Genomic DNA, 18,149 nt, shown 5'->3' with positions numbered 1-18,149 from the left:
GAAATCCTTCCTTTCCCCTTCTCCAATGTTGCAGCAAAACCTTGGATTTTGACATGAAGCCCAGCAAGCAGCGTTAGTCCTTGAGACAGAGTTTGCAAAACATTAATGAAATCAGAATGAGACTGCAGTTTGGCTTGTTGCCCTTGGATAATGGAAGTGAAATTAAAAGTAGAGAGAAGAGAAGGGACTTTCCCTTCCAACCCAAATCATTCTGTGATTCTATTACTTATAGTTTAAAAAAATAAAAGAGCACTGAACGTATTTTTCCAGAATTAAAGCATTTTATACACTATTTACTTCATGTTTTTCTATTTCAAGGAGTCTAGTGATAACCGATACTAGGAGGAAACAGTATTAAAAGCAACTAAGTAAAACTAACAACTAAAGTATTCCTTTGAAGAATTTTATTTAGCCAGGAATATCTGATAGGTAAGAAGCCTTCCGCCCAAGACAGAAAATATAAAAGGGCCAAGGGAACAGAAAGATATGCAAAACAGGAAGACAAGGAACAGAATAGTTTGTAAGAAAAACAGGAGAGAGAGTATCCTGGAAAATTCACTAATGCTTTCCCCCCAGAAGGAGCATCTATCGATCAGCCCTCGCAATTTATTGCAATGAAACTGATTATTCATCACACTTCAGAGGGATGCATTGCTGCAGTGGCCCACATCCTTCCTAACACTAATGTTCTGGCTTGGGGTTCCTGCCTGTCTGGAGATGCAGAATGGCCATTTCAGGAGACCAGGCTTTCTCACAGAGTTATCATTACTCCTGGGTTTACCCAGAATGAAAACATAACTGCCTTTCCTGAAGAATTTCTCACCTTTTTTACTCCAGTTTTCAAAAGACACCCTGAAACTTCAGAGTAGAGAGATAGGCAGATTTTGACTGTTGCCCTACAAACACACATATTCTTCAGGTCTAAAAGCAGAGCTAAGAAGTATGATCAGCTGTAGCACACCTGGGGAGACCGACACATGACAAAGTCTGGTTTGGAAGGTATTGGGTGATATCTGGCACCTGAGAAGTTAATGTGAGATGGATATACCTTTCCCTCTCTCCATCACAGTGCAGGAAGCAGATTTTCAATCCCGCCTAGATTTCTTTTATTCCTAAGGGCACAGCCTCCACTGCAAATCAATGAGATCTGTATGCCTTAACCACTTGACACATCTGAAAGTTCAATACAAAGTCACTTAATATTTTTTATTTTGCGGAGTTTTATCTCGCTGTTTCCTTTGAAGCATCAAGGGGTTAAAGCAACCAAAGCCAAAAGGTATTAGAGGGAAGAGGATAATAAAATACTTTTCTTGGGAACTAGTAATGTCACTATCAAAAAAAACCCAGTCTATTAATGTCTTTTTGAAATGTAAGAGTAATTTCTGAAGTGCCAGTAATATGTCAAAAAAGCATCAGACAGACTCTCTTCCAGCACTGCCCCACCCTGCCAGGCTACTGAAACACTGTGCATAAAAACCCCAAGTTGAGACACATGCAGTTTTTGGCAGCAGTGAACAGGTTAAAATAAGTTTCCCTCCTCTATGAAAGCAATACAGTATGAAGCCACCACTATGCTTTCTACTGAGCGCTGTGATAGATTGTACCTGCTCTGAGCAAGCCAGTGAGATTAACCCTGTTCTTGCTGATACTAAAATCAATATTAAAACGACTCTGCATCTGATATGACTGGAGGCAGTTTTGCACCATTGCTATACTAACCTAAGACAAAGGACAAGCACTCACGTTTGTATCTCACCCTTTGATAGCTGCAGCTGAAAGAACTAATTAAATAGGTAGAGCATATGCATACACTTCAAAAAATAACTTTACAGTGCCTGCCAGAACAATTTGAAAATCTGTGCAAAGCTGCAACAAAACATCATTTGACAAAATGACAAATAACAGCTATTGTTTAAATAGATAAATAAATAAACAAATACCAAAAAAACAAAGAACAGCCCACACCCTGTACCACATTCATTCCCACATTCTCAAAATCACATTCAAAAACAGAGGTGTCCTACCTTTTCAATCTGTGAACAAGCAGATTCCAATCAGTGCGTCACGTCCAAGACTATATACTGGAGAATCTGTTAGCATAAAACAAAGGTGGAGAAAAAAAACTGAAAATACTTAATTTTTGCTGAAAAGCAGTTTTCAGCTATGAAAAAAGTTTTTTTTCTGTTATACAAAGAGATAGATGCATAAACATATCCATACAAATATGTGTATGAAGATGTGTGTGCATATAATATATACTATGTATGCATCAAATACATTTATAAACAAAACCACCGAAGTTTATTACCTATACATTTCACATGCAGCGTGCACCGCTATGGAATTGAATCTACAGCAGACTAAATCCCAAAAGCTACAGCATAAAGGTATAACTCTTTCAAATCCTCAACAAGCAAACAAAGCTGACATTTTTAAAAGAAAATCATTACCAGCTCATATGCTGCCATACCACAAAAGCCTATCCTTAAATAACTGCTGCATAATCATTCTGCTGGAGTGTTGTTATCCATCGGCTCGCTGCCTATCTCCAGACAGACGCAGTCTGCAAGCCACCAGCTTGTATCTACCATGTGTACGTCAGGAAAAGGAAAACTGCAAATTAGAAGAAGTCCCCGCAGTGGTGAAAAGGAAAAAAGGGTGAGTGGGAGAGGAAGAGGGAGTTCACTGGCCACAGAAATTTCGAGAATGATGACAAACCAGCAGGCTCCGCCATCATCCACTTACAATAGGATGCTGCACCTCGCCGCTGCTGAAGCAGTTTGTCATGGGGTTGCTGGTATCAAATGCCTGACAGGCATTTTAATTGCATCCAACCAAGTGTGTCCCCAGGAATCGGGCCTTTAATCCTATGAATATAATCAACTGGTTTCTTTTGTACTGCTGCCAGACACACACAGGCACGCACTGCACACAGGCAGCAGTGCACCCGGTTTCCACTGCGATGCCAATCCAAATCCTAAACAGGTTTTACGAACGGTACATGCTGAAAAGGAGGTCTTGGGGGATTTAGCATTTTCTGCATTACAGATTAGGAGGGGGATTCGCTCTCCCCCTTTATTTTTCTATCTAGCACTTATATTCACGTGTTGGAACCGGCTCATCTATGCTGTTATTTGAGCCTTGCATTTGCTTATTCACACCAACGGGAAATAAAACCAGGGAAAACACAGAAGTGCTGCAAGACTGTAGGGATGAGCAGGGACCCTTCAGGACTAATACAACAGAGGGCTCACCGCATGGTTCAGCTAGCAAACGAGTCGCTGTGAGGGGACCAGTTTTACTGCCGCTACTCAGCCATCATGCCTGCCCTGATCTCGCCTCCCTGTTACAGGGCTTTCTCCGGGGCAACATTAATCTGAGTGGGACAACGGACCTGTGAATTGGGAAACCAACCAGTGTTTTGGGAGGTGACATGGTATGACTGGGGAGGGGCTGCAGAGAAGAGTTAGAGCAGTATGAGGGCATTTTTTGAGAGAGAGAAAGTTGAAAGATGAACTGGTTTCTTCTTGAGCTTTGTACGTTTGTAACAAAAGAGCATAAGTAGCAAAGGAGCAGTCAAGAGAAACCAATGAACCCAACCACACTCTTAAGAGCTGAAGACAAGCGTAAATGTCCCTGCAGTCAGGACACGCAAGCCAACCAGATCCACTTCCCAACATCAAGGTGGTGCTTCTCAGTCCCCATGACTGCAGAGCCCTTGAGAAGGAAGGATGTCAACAGAAGAAGGAAACGTCTCCCTGCCACAAATTTTGGGAGAGGTCCAACAAACCCCTTTTATCTTTGAGGGGGACAAGAGGCTTTCAGGAAGGAGTAACAAATCTCCCGTGGATTTCCAGGGCTTCTCTCCCAAAACATTGCAGGTAGAGGTCTGCAAAGGGAATCAATTCTCTCCTGCCTTCTCCCACAACCACGACAAGACGACTTTTCACACATTCAAACTTTGCATTAACCAGAAGTTCCACTCTCATTGCTACGAACAAATCCTAGTACCTTAAAAGCATCTGTCCTGACCTGATCATTTTCCCCCCTCTCTCTAAATCACCACAGCAGTTAGGAGGACAAGGAAATGGAGGAAGGTAGCCCCCAAAGACAGCCTATATGGGACAAGGATGATGGTGGAGCAGGTACCGCATGGCAGCAAAAAGGCCTCCAGCAGGAATGGAAAAAAAAAGCAGGAGCAGCACTAGCGCAATTCTTAGACCCCTCTTCTGAGAAAGCCTCCTGTGACTCATCAGAAGGGGTGCCTGCTGCTGCCAAACCTCCCACTGCAGAGCTCATCCCCTGCAGAAACCAAGGAAACTCTAATCCTGCCCTCATCTTCCTCAACTCCACCATTTAACAGTTGGTGCTTGTTCACAGCATTGCTATCATCCTTTCCCCGCTTCTACAGCTCCCCTCCCTCCAGCCACTCTTTCCCCAAAGCAACCTGGAGCTCTATGAGGTCCCAGAAACAGTGCAATGAAGTTGGGATGGTGGAGGAAGGATAGCAGGAAGTCCTGAAAACTGTCCTGTAATTCCTCTCAGATGTTCCTGACAGGCCTCATGCGGTTCACAAGGAACTGCCGGGCTGTCCTCCTACATGCTGAAGCCCGTGGATGAATCTTCAACCAGCCATCCAAACCACCTGCATTCTACCCATGCCAATCAGCCAAAACAGTCCATGGCAAACGGTTTTATCATAAGATACTACAAATGATAGATAATAATCACGTCTGTTCCGGCTGCTCTGTGATATGCCTTTTCATAGTCCTGTAAAAGCATTTCTGACACGACAAAATGCTTGTCAGGAGGAGACAGGGATGAAGGGCCTAATCCAGGTAGATACCGGAACACAGAGAACACTCAGCCCTGTCAGAGATTTAACCTCGTATTTTCCTGGCTCAGCCAGGAAAGCAGGATCAGCCACAAAGCAAACTCATCACATAAAATTCATGTACTCCAATACAGTGAAACACGAACGCTTGTGAGCAAACAGAAAATACAAGCATCAGCAAGTTGACAAGTAAAGGTGCTGGAAGTATTTAAATTATGAAGCTGTGCTACACAGCATGCATTTTTAGCACCTTACCCCTGAAAGAGGAATAGAGACATTCACAGTCTTGATAAAGGAGGTGGTGAGACTGTGACTGAAGTCTGGTATGAACTCTAAAAAAGCTTGCGTGTTCAGGTGTGTTTTTCTCTTTAATTCTGACATTCATGCAAGACAATGCACTTGGTTTCATTAGGGTGCTGTAGGAGATCTTAGAAAATCCAGCTGCATACTGGGTCCCTCTATGGAAGGTGCTGGGCAAAACAGGAGATAGCTTCTATTACAACAGATTATTTAGAAGAGCCAAGATGCCTTGGGTAGTGGTAGCCTTCTCTTTTTCAGGATAATGAAAAAAGAACAATTAATGGGCTTGGTCTTACCGAAGGTCGCACATGACTTGTTGCCAAGACGAGGTGGAAGACCCTCCCAGAACCTCAGCCTGAGATCTTTGCACACCCAAGCCACTGCCAAAATCTTGCAATAAGTCCTTTAACAAAGGACTTGGGGGTTGGTTGCTTTTTTTTTTAGCAAAGACTGGGTGAACATTTTACGCAATGCCTAAAATAGCATCTAATATCATCAGTGATGTAGATGAAGAGGAATAAGTCTACTGAACAGAAACTGCACCACTCTGGTAAAAATAGCCCTGGAACAGGGATTTTTCTTTTTATTCACTATTGTCTTATCACTTACAACAGTGCTGGGGATGGCTGCCTACTGGAGAGGTTGAGAGGAAATGGATGCTTCACCAGACTCTGTAGATACTGCCTGTTCTGCAGTAGTACTAAACATCAGACTGTCCTATTTTACAGGCCATCTGAAGGACAGTCTTGCTTTCCTTTTTTTCCTTCCATGAGTGGGGAAAACAGAATAGAAGGGCATGAATTAATTCTCGAAAAAACACACGCTGTATAGCACACTAGCTTTTTCACTAGGGCTACATGGTGAGGAAGGCTGAGGCTAGAATCACTGTCTGTATCTCTATGGTTACTGATAACAGAGGAGTTAGGAAAAGCTGCATGCTGAGTTAGCAGCTTCTGTGCATAACAAGGTACAAAGGATTTCAAGGCAGGTTAGAAAGTTTCAGGATGCAGGGGGACCCTGGTTTTGTTTCTAGTCTCCCCCCTAAAGAACGCATGTCAAGAGCTGATCTACCACCTCATGCAGCCAGCCCCTTCAGAGCCTTTTCAATGGCACTACTTCCTTTATACCAGTGGTGCCCCCAGCTTTGTATCCACAGCAGATTTTCAGCAGATTTACCTGTCCTTCCACCCAGGCAACCAATAAAACAGGCCTGTACTGACAACATTGCCCTTCCCCAGCATCCATGCAAAGGCATCCCTTCATGACAAGTATCATGGTCAACTCTCTTGCACCCATTAAGCCACCAGCTTGACAGAACGTGGACTTCTGCATGGCATGGTTATATAAACAAACCTTCAAAACCCAGGCAAATTATATCTTGTCTTTCTCCCTACCTCATCTTATTTGTTTTAAACCTGTTAGATATTTTCAGGCACGATCTCTCTTTTGAGAATCCAAGCTGACTCTCAACTAAATAATAGATATGAGGAATACCTAGAAACGGGTCTCCCATTTCTATTTCATTCTGTGCCAGCACGTCACTGGAATCAAGGTGGAAGATGTAGGATATTCAAATCCTCCCAGGCCTGCTTTTCAGAACAACCAATTCTGCACAGAACTCTTTGAAGCTAACAGATAAATGTATTCTTGGGTTTTCTTATTAAATCCTTCGTTTCTAGCTTAGAGACCAGTGAGAACAAAAGAATAGAAAACAAAATTAATGAAACGTGTTTGTTAGCCCCCAAACCTCGTATGTATATGCAGTATAGTTACTAGTAACAGCCGCAACACAAGCTTTTGTATAATAATCCCGTAATAAACCATCAACTCTGCCCTCTGTGGAGGGGAACAGCCCAGTCTCACAGCTCATTCAGCCCTCTGCTTCTGGGGTGCCAGTGTCAATGACAGCTGGGCAAAACACCCCAAGCTCAAAATCCATCCAGAGAGAAAAAGCAAAAAGTAAAGAGATGAGCGAGTAGCACATCCCAAATTTCAACATGGCAGAAGCAAATCTCCATCTCAGAGAACCATCGAAACACCACTATACTCATCTGATGTGCCCCCATTGGCACAAGCTGCAAGTGCCTTGTCACTAGTACTGTGGGCCCTTAGATTTCCTCACTGCCTCTGGAAAATTATTTCAATTTTCAGTCAGTTTCTTCAGCCTGCAATATCACAAATATTTGACAGCATCAACACTGCTGCAGAAAGCAATTCCGCTCGAGAGTGCCACAGCTTTCTGCAAAACCAGATCAGTGGATCACACACATCCACAAGCACAACACCTTCAGAGGTTGCGAGACAGACCTGTACAGTCAACGCTGCGTTATTAGAAGGCTCAAAGGCTACATAAGCTAAGACAAAGCTCACACAGTCCAGAGCCACTGGAGTGTCTACAACAGATTCTGTCTTAAACACATAGGTGGAAGAGGTGGGTCTACTCTTCTCTTCTATTTTTCATTTTGACTTTAATTCCACTTCCTGCAGGGACATAAACTGCATCATTTTGCATTACCACAAAGTAGTAGCTGTAGTGTTATAGCCACAACAAGCTAAGGTCATAATGGAAAGCAAGTTTTCTAGAAATAGTATTTGCTCTTATCAGAGCAGTGCTGGTGCACACAACAGTCAAAACACAGATGATAATTAATCCTCTGGTCTACCTAAATATACAATTTTTCCTACAAATCTTCCCTTTCACTCCAAGAGATGGAGGCAACTCCTGTGGCCACTCACAAGTGCCAAGTCCTGCGAAGGACTCAGGGTTCACGACCGCCCCTGAGATAAATGGGAGGATGAGGTTTTCTCAATCTGTCAGAAACTGAGCGTTTCTGAATGAAAATCAAGAGTTAAGGGTGTCAGAAGAAGGTAAAGATAGACTGACATAGTTAAAAACAATGTAACGAGGTAACCAACCACTTTTTGTAATTCCAGTTCTCGAAATCCCGCTTTGCTACCTGGCTCTTTGCTCTAAAGCCTCCTCCCAGCTCTCTTCCAAATGCTGCTTCGTTCTCACTCTTCCCGTTCCGTTTGCTTCCATCACTGCCCTCTCTTCTTCATGCATCTTTCATGCACCTCTCTCTTTTGATACCTCCCCCAACAACCCTTGCCTCCCCGCAACAGGTAAAGGCCACAGAAAAGTCAAAAGCCTGAATAGCATGTGCTGAATGATGTCTGTCATGCATTGCGTTACTTATTCTGTTTGCCTGCATTAGTCCTTCCCTCACAGCTTTATCCTGTCTTTAGGGGCAATTATTCTCTTCCTTCTCTGCTTGCAGAGGAAAGGAAAGCAATTGCTCAACACACTCACATGAATTCCTGCTTGAAAGAGATGCTTAAACCAAGCTTCTAAAGCTGTAGGATCCAAACCCAGCAGTTAATGCTGAAAAATCACAGCCAGCTTTCCCATTACACCTCTGCCTAGAATGAGACACACTCCTGAGAGCATGCAATAGTTATTACCATCCTTTTTGACCCCAGCCTTAACCTGAACTTAGCTACAGGTGCTTTGGTAGCCCTTGAGTACCCACAGGCCTTGCCATGGAGTGGGCTCATGTGAAAGCCTGTCTTACCATGTTTCTCCATCCTATCACCCAGCTTATGACTAAGAAAATACTGCAGGTACAAACCCTACCATTTCTTCTCATCTTTTCTCTCTCCTGGCCTACCAGTAGGGTGATGAATCAAGACAAAAACTTGCTTACAGTAAAATATCACAGTTACTGTGACAGAATTTATTCAAATGTCAGTTTGTACTTCACTTAACCACGTAACCTAATGGTTTTCAATTAACTGTCATGTCACACCTTATCATAGAGGCTTCAGTTACTATTCTGTACAAAATTTATAAATAAAATATTTTAATTCATGAATCATTTGTTGAATCAGATTTTGCATGACATGCAATTAAAATATACACTCTGAGCTGGCATATACATGCAATGTAAAATTCATACATTTATCTGTTTTGTCTAATCACGTTTTGGCCAGTATTTCAATTTAAAAACTATTTATCTTTAGGACAATGCAAAAGTAAACGTTTAAGTTCAGTTCCAGTCAGTGGGATGTCGGCACATAGTGAAATGTGGTACTGAAAACTGAGGTTTTCCTGAGATGGGTCGGTATCTGAGAGTCCCTTCGGAGAAAAGGTATGTGCTCCTTCATTTTCACCATGCTGGTACATCAATTTAAAGACCAACCTTTTTTAAGAGCTCTCTTTCCTGTCAACAAAGTAATGCCTTCCAGTTCTTTTCCCCCATGTCCACGCTTTCCTTCAAGAAATTTTTTTTTAAAATGGGTTAAGCACTAATAATTCACTGCTTTTCCTCGACAGCAAAACCAACCAGACAGGCAATAGAAATTGCAGTAACGTGTAATAACACGTAGCAGAATTGGTTTGAACAGCTTCTCACTTAGCAGTGCTTTATGTAACGAAGGCAGTCAGGCAGAAACCCACGGAAGAGCTACCAGCAGCTGAGCCGCGCAGAGGGGAAGCAACTCTGTCCTCACTACAAAGGGGAGATGACAAAAGCCGCCTTATGAGAATGCTGCTGACTAGTCAGCCTGACCCACATGGGCACATATGCGACACTGTGCCAGCATGATGCAACAGCTTATTCCTTCTTCGCATGGGCATACAGGTCCTTGGCATGGCGATGAGCCTGTCCAATAGCTGTCTTTCACAGACTGCAGATTTCCAGTAAACCCAACCGTAATCAATAACCACTTTGACGTCTAAGACAAAGCCCAGCAAAAACCTGAAAAACACCAGAAGCCCTTCCCTGACTTCAATGCATTTGGATCAGAACCTGTATTTCACACGCACTTCAGATAAAGGCAAGGAGGGCTGGCAGAGCGTGCACTGTGCATTACAGATATTCTCTTTGCAGAGGACCCCATTGCAAAGGGCTTCTTAATGGATTTTGACTGTTGCATTTACTGTGAAATGAACATAGCAGACATTGCAGGCTAATTCATTAGCTACTTGTGATTGATTCTTGTTTTCATCACTATAAAAGCAGATTTCCTGTGGTTAACATAATGATCCCAATTCCCTCTTTGCTTATACACATTTGAGTCATCCACAGCTCCACTGAGTCCACAGCATTTGCTACATCAAGACTAAAACGGGTTTAATGACTGGAGACTTAGGTTGGGTAACTTAAACACAGGTTTCATTCACTCTGGTCTCACAGCACTGTCCAAAATGATTTTTAAGCTCTTTGTACATGAGATTACTTCCCTCAACTCTAGCAGGTAGTTGCCTTGAGGGTGAAAAGCAGCAGCTGTTTAACAGCTGCTCAGTTACACTGCCCCTGAGCTCAGGGTACAAAGCTAAGAGTGCCACATCCAATCGTCATCACCAGGAAGACTTTTGGGAGGTGTAACGTGATTATAGTCAAATCTAGTTTATCATAATGGGATGGAAGACAAGAAAGTCATTAGGTAAAATGGAATTTCAGATAAATGGAGGACCTTGGAACTTATCTGACAGACCTCAAGGGACATGACCTTCTTTTAGATGAAGAAGTACTTTGATCAATGGTATTTTAGATGACAGACCCAAACAGCAGCACTGCCAGTAAATCAGGGAACTACTTCTCCTGTTTCAACAACTGCCACAGGTATTCTTGCTACTGTAAGCACTGGTGTACACTGTATTCAAACGATGGTACTGTTTCACAGAGCAGTGACCCCACAGCAACACTATAGCACTGATGAAAATATGATCTGGAATTAAAAGGGGAGAATGCAGAGGTGAGGACGGAGAGAGAAATTGCCGGTCTCAGCTCCTCTACTGTCCTCCCTGGGTTTATTTGGAAGATTTCCATTCAGATTGGCAGCCAACAAGAAGGCACAAACAGCTCAAAAAACAAAGGTTTATGCTCTGTGCAAGGCTCCCGAGTTACACAGAACCAGAAAGGAAAGACAGAAGTAAGAGCAGCTTCAACAACAAACTCTACCAATATGAAGAAGAATATGCTAAGCTTTTTAAGAGTCTGAATCCTCAAATAAAAATCATACAAAAAACAGAGGCAAACATCATGTAATGAAGGGACAGCAAAAGCACGGGCCATCAGAATATAAATCAGAAAAGCTAAGAAACAAAATGAATTACAATTAGCAAAGAACATAAAAAGCAACCAAAAAAGATTCAATACGATCTGAAAAGCAGACAGGGAAAGCCACGGTTCAGCAGAGAGGCACAGCAAAGATGATGTACAGAAGGGTAGGATTCAATAAATTCAACATTTGCCTGAATTCTCACAAGCAAGATCAACTGTGAGCAAATGCTGTGTGCAATTAATTTTAAAAAGAAGCAGAACCTGAGGTCAGAATAGGAAAGAACAGCTTAAGAAACACTCAAAACAAGACGCAGCTCAGCAAATTTTGTGAGTCCTGCCTGACTCAAGAAGACCATTTAAGGTTTCAGAATAGATCCCAGACAAGATCAAACATCACACTCTCTCGAGAGAAAGCCATGGGAAATTACAAACCAGTCAGTTTAACCTCATCTTTGCAAAGATTTTGGAAAGAATAAACAAACAGTTTACAAGCACCTACAGGACAGGAGCATGACTGAAAAAATACTGCTGGCAATATAAATGTCAGTAACAAATTCCAACAAATTAATCTCATTCCCTCCTGATTTTGCATTTATAAAATTTGGATTTGACCCCAAGCTGGGATGAGCTTGTCACACTTAAAGAAAAAAAAAAAAGGCATCTTAAAAAAACTAAGATCATTGCAACATAGTGCAGAGCATTCCCCAAATCTAAAAGTAGGAAGTCAAGAAAGAAAAGGACTGAACAGCATATTGAGAGACAAGGTCTCAAACACGTAACCAGACAAATCGGGAGTAAGTAGCAAGGCAGTAGCTTGGCAGGAGAAGGCTTACTGTGGGCAAAAAAAGAGACAAATCATAGTTTTATTTATCCTAATGGGGATGCTGTCCCTAAAACACTGAGATAATTATTCCATTTTCTTTGTTGGTGGTGATGTCTCAGCTGGAGAAGTGCCAAAATTTGAGGTTCGCGCAGTAAGAAAGATATTAGCAAACTAGGCAGAGCCCAGATAAACGCAAAAGGGAGAGTTTGGGAAAACATTCTTCTAATCCTTCCTTGTAAAGCACATGCTTTCAGATACATTTCTCTAAAGTGCAGAAAACCAAACAGTAATAAAAATCTTCGAGAGTATATAATTTATGAAGATAAAGCAAGCAAGCAATTACATTTTAAATCAATGGGAGAAAGAGGAGGGGGGGGGGGGTAATAGAAGAGGAATTCACTGGGGTAATTAAAAGCAAAGATGATTTTTTGGTGAGGTATTTTAAAAAACTGCTACTGAGGAAGGTCAAAATTTATGTATTTTTATAAAAACACCAAGGACAGTACCTAGACGTGCTGGCATCCTCTTTGGACTAAATGAGGATCCTGTTGTCCTATCCTGTAGGTGCCTGGTTTCTGTGACCATGCAACTGTGCATAGATTGAGCAACTGGTACAGCCCCCAGCAAAATTCACCTGGGCCACAGGACTGATTTATACTGCCTTCTCTCCATCCTTCAGCAGGCTTCCCGAGAAGCCAAATCAAAGTTGCTGTTGCAGAGCATCGCACTGCACCAACATTGCTTCCCCCACATCTCTCTAATCTGGGCCAGCCATGGTGCTAGGGACCTCGGCCTCAGCCCCAATCTGCCATTAGCTACGAAGCCTAAAGCTGCAAGGACACTGGGGCTGGAAAAGGTATGCCAAGGGGAGCATGGCACGATACCAACATGCTACCACTACATTAACATGGTCTCTCAGAAGAAAAGGCAGGTATGACAAGCCCTGCAGCTCTTCCACGTGAATCCCACCTACCGCTCCCCTCTTTGCTGCTGGAGCACCTCAGTGAGATGGGGAGGGGACGAAGGCTGGCCCTTGCCTCTCCACAGTGCCATCAAAATCATACATTCAGGTTTAATGGGTCTGTAACTTGCCATCTCCCAGACTTCCAGCTGGTGCACAGAGTGGGACTGGTTCAGATGAAGGTGTCTGTCCACTTATTAACATCAAAGTAGAGACTGCAGAACACAGATGCTCCTAGCATTTCCAAAAAAGGCTCCCTACCTCTTTTTAAAAGGGTTCAGGATAAAAGTCAGACTTTGGGGCACAATGGCTCTTATATTTGAGCAAAAACCCCAAGCAACAATGCAGAACCTGTGAGTGAAAAACCAGGAGCACAACACTATTAAAAAAGACTACAGAAGGAATGAAGAGGAGAAAATAAATGGAATAACTAATACATATTTGCTCCAAGGTTCTCTCTGCACCAATTGGCAAAAAGAATACAACTGAATCATTAATAATTGAAGGAACCTGAAGACAAAGGCATTTTCAGCCAACATTAGATAAAGGGATGAAAGAGGGCTGTAATGAGAATTCTGACGATGGTATCATTTGGCGAAGAGGGGGCTGGGAAGGAGGAGATTATATTTAAAAGAAATGGTTCCTTTGTAAATTGAGAGCAAGCATTCTCAGACAGACTCATCTGAAAGACTTTATTCAGCTGATGGTGTCACGGAACACCTTTTTGGACACAAGCTCTCCACTGACGATATTAAACAAGGATAGGAAACTGCTGTAGCAAAATATAATGTATCACTTGTTTATATTTTTTAGCCTCATAAATCATTAAGGGATGAATATTAACAAGCATTCAGCTTTCTGAGCTTTTCTTAACTCTGGTGATTCTCTGCATGCAGTTGATGGGAGCTTGAGCTCTCATTGCTTTTGGAAGTTGGTTCTGCAGACCAAGTCAGCAAAAACATTACTAGCTAAACACACTGGGTATCCCTTCTTAGGAGCCAAATCTTGGTCAGAGGAATTTCCACCGATTCCACTGCTGATGGATTTTAAAAGGTGTCAGGCACATTCACATCTGTCTCTGGTTCAAAGCCTTGAATTTTGCACAAGACAGTTTCTGAGCAACCAAATTGTGCAGAGACAAACAATGGGCACGTTAGTTTTACTGGCTCACTGCCATACTTGGGAGAAAGATGTTCACAATAACTCAGTAAGACTGAAATGCATTGTTTTCATCATAAAGAATAAAATGTTACAACTTCAAGAACAGTACAGAAAAGATCAGGTCAGATAAATTTCCTAGGAGGAGGGAAGGGGAAAAAAACCAAACAAAATCAAAACTAACCCACAACTCTGCATCATCTGCAGAAAGGACTAGTAGCAACCCGTCACGAACCAAAAGCTCACACTGTCAGGGTAACCAACTCCAAATTAACTATCGATACATTCACCCAAAAAGCTATTCTTGCAAACCCTTCTGAGACCCAGGAATACAGTAGTACAAACCACAAAGGCATTTTCAGAATTACACTGTAATATCACCACTCACCACAGCTAAGTCAATGGGAAAAAAGCAATCCACTATTGTGCAAGACGACAGAAAATGCAAGAAAGCATCACACCATAGCACAACCTGTCTGCAGCCCCACCTGAACAAAAGCCATAAACAGGAGGAGGGTGGCCCTCCTGCAGCTGTTCACACCCTGAGGACTTCTTTCCAACTGCACACGAAGACTGCGTTTTCTGGTCTGTTAGCTTTGCTCGAGTCACCTTCTGCTGTCCTCTGAATATCCTCATTGCAATCAGCAGGATGACTGGAGCTGTAACAGTCACTCGACCCAGGTAAGCGTGGCAGGACAGACCCTACAGAACCTGTTCTTGGCTGTACTCTGCAGGTACATGCATGGAGCCACAGAAATGGACAGATTCCAGTTTATGAGGACAGTGGGGGGTGTTTTGCATTATCTTCTTTTAGCTGCTAGGGATCTCTAACATGTAGACTCACCTTTGTAACTCCTGGCTTTTGGGTACTACACTACTTCCTTGAGTCTCCCTGGGATTGTCCCTCTCTGCAGATCTTGCTGTAAGCTTGGAACACTTTGCCTGCTGTGCCGTGGCTGAGCAGCGCTTCAGTGAGCAGAGAGGGAGCTCCAGTGGCCATTCACCCCAGCCACCTCAGTACTACGACAGTCACTCACCTCCCACAACTGCAGAACCTTGACTTGAGCTCAGACTAGAAACTAAACCCCGAGAGAGCTCAAGTACTTTAAACTTGCGATTCACCTCACTTAATAGTAGCCCTTATTCACAGGACTTGCAAATTGCCTAGTATTTTGTATTGCCCTCGTTAATAATTTTTAATTGCTTTCCAGTCAATGCAAACCAAAACCTCAGAACCTGGACAACTGACAATATCTTTCTTCAGCATTTTATTGCTTACACTCAGCTATAAATCTTGTGCCTGATAGAGCTTTCACGGGACAAGATTAGTGGAAAAGGAATGGGTTTTCATTATGGGATTTATTCTCTATTCATTGCATATGTGAGGCCTTTAAGCGACAAAATCATCCTGTGCATTCATTTGGAAACTACCAATCCTCTCTTCAACTTAATTTCTTATTACTTCCTATTCAGAGATGAAATTTTGAAGAACAGAGAAAGAAGTATTTATTGCACTTCTTAATAAAGGGAAACCATGAAAAGTCATTAATAAATCATTAACAGCTTTACTAATAAAAATACAGGACCATGCCAAAATAACCAGCTTTCACACATCAAAAAAACCTTCTTCAGCTGCTCCTGAGGGCAGGGTTCAACATTACAGAGGCAAATCACATAAGGAGCATATGCCAAGGTTCAGTGAAACACGCTGGAAGGACAAAAGGGCTTTCTTTTCCTTACACCTTTTTGGAGAGTTTTAGAGTACCTTCTCACTAAAAACACATCTCTACATATGTCCCATCTACTGACTGTCAAACAGATCAGCTGATTCCTGTCTCCCACCTTTCCCAAATCCCAAAATACTGTTACTCTAGAATTTAACAGGATCTATCAATCCTTCAATGCAGTTAAAAGCTGTGAGTACTTAGAAGTATTCAAACCTTTTAAAAAAAATAAAAATGCATGACCTTATCTTACACTCTGATTTCTGTTTCATGAGTCACTACCGAGGGGTCACACCTGATGGTGGGCAAAAAAGACCAAGAGCAGCTATCCTTCAAACTTCACAAAGCTTTCAGGCTAAGAAAACATCGTCTTCTCCTGAAAGACTTAAGATAATTCTGAAACATTTCCATGTTATAAATATAGTAGCAAATGTAAATAAATCTAAAATTAGATAATGTGGAATACACACATTACCAGCACTCCTTCCATCTTTTTTGCCAATGTTCTTCAATCTATCTGCTGTAATATTTAACAGTTTTCTCCGTCTCTTTGGCTTCCATCCATCTCTTTCTCCTTTCTGCTGCTCCTTTACGTTTCTATATTCTCTGTCACTCAGTTTCACATCTTTCTTCATCCATCGTGTCCTTAAGGCCTGCATCAGATCTGCCATGGCACCTTGCTCACTTTTGCTGCTCTGGGCTGTGCCTGCCCTCTGCCCAGGCCCCCATTGAAGGCCTGCAATCTCCCGCCCTCCCAAGAACAAGGCTTCCACAGCCACATTACACTCGCCCTATACGCTGCAGGTTCTTGTGTACATGGTAAATGCACGTCCTCCTGCACATGGCATAAATGCTCACTCTCGACCATGCCCCAAACCCACACAGCCTCCCTGGTGCATCCTTCACTGTGCTCCTCCACCCTCTGGCTCTCATTCCCCCTAATCTCCTACCCCACTTCATCTTAAGCAAACCAAGTGCTGCTTAATGATCTCACAGTGTTGTCAGGAGGCCCAAATAATTACTGTTTTGCAATGCATGCCTCAGTCCTCAAGTGAAAGCTGTTTAGTACACGTGTCCCCCCCCATTGTCAAACTGCTTTCAAAAATTCAACAAGCATGCCATTGGGGCAAACAAAATACAGCAGCATTTTCTCTCCACTTTCCCCACCCAGCCTAAAATCCTTTTTCCTTGTCTCTTTCCAACCCCTTAAACAAAGGAGAAACCAAGTGTAGAAGCCTTCTCTGTATAAAACTGTATTTCATTAATAAGTATACACACACACGCATCGGTTCATATTGACTCCAACATACAGCCAAGATAGAAATAACTGAACACAATTTTATTTTGCTATGCCTTGGTAGAAATGATTTTACACTTCAGTGACTTGAAAACAAGTCACTGTGACCAGCAAATGCCTTCTACCATGCAACGTGCAATCTGATAAGCAGAAGGCAGAGCACAAAAGGCAGGTATCACTTGAAGATAAAAGTCTTCTGACAGCATGCCCCTAATATCCATACACTGAGCAGGTGTTTGCCACCTGACAGAGAACTCTGAGAACAAGATAAACTAAAAAGCTTAAGGCTTTTTTGCTATCTCATTTTCGTTTTTATTCAACTACCACTCCACATGTTGCTATTTAATTTCTGTGGCTCAAGGTTTTGCCCCTTTAAAAGACCAAAAGACTCTCTCATCCTGAATTAATCTCTCATTCCTGAAAAGCACTGGACTGAAACTCCTTATTTCCCCCTGGGTACACCAAGGCTAGTGACAGCTGATCCTTGCCTGCACTGCCCAGTCAATTATTATTATTTTCCTTCTGAAGCCCACAAAGACTCTTCAGGAGTGAAAGATCTCTCAGCGCAAGGGCACTGCGCAAACATCTGTTAAGAAATGAATGCGTAAGATAAGATAATGGGTGGGAGGAGGAAAAAGGCTACAAGGGGCAAAGTAGCTCCCTGGAACCAAAGGCAAGAGCCCAGTCCAGCTACTGCATCTCTGCCCTGACTTTCAGAAACTGGGTGAGAAAAGATTTCCTGCAAGCCAGCTTCTTCCCCACATTTGGCCTTCCTTACCCACTAGCAGCACAAAAGATTATTTTATTGTTTGTATTTTATCTACACTGCAGCAGCTTGAGGTGTCAGTCCCAAACCAGCCCCAAAGTACCAGATACTGCATCCGCTTGCACCAAGCTTATCAGCTGCACAGCAAATAAATGACAACGTAGATACAGATAGGCAACACCCGTCCGCTGCAGGATGAGGTGGAGTCTCAGCTGGTACCT

General features: G+C 42.6%; 1 protein-coding gene across 1 annotated transcript in view; it reads right to left on the bottom strand.

Annotated features, from left to right (window-relative positions):
* The window catches only part of MAP2 (microtubule associated protein 2), a 233,973-nt gene that overhangs the window by 135,114 nt on the left and 80,710 nt on the right, over positions 1-18,149 (bottom strand). Inside the window, exon 2 of the mRNA XM_074145841.1 lies at positions 2,025-2,090. The gene's annotated coding sequence lies outside the window, so the exon portion shown is untranslated. The remainder of the gene's footprint in view (positions 1-2,024; positions 2,091-18,149) is intronic.

Source organism: Numenius arquata, chromosome 3 (assembly GCF_964106895.1).
Source record: "Numenius arquata chromosome 3, bNumArq3.hap1.1, whole genome shotgun sequence".
In the NCBI taxonomy this organism is placed as follows: domain Eukaryota; kingdom Metazoa; phylum Chordata; class Aves; order Charadriiformes; family Scolopacidae; genus Numenius; species Numenius arquata.
Note: the sequence above shows the minus strand (reverse complement) of the source record. Positions and strands in the feature narration are given on the sequence as shown.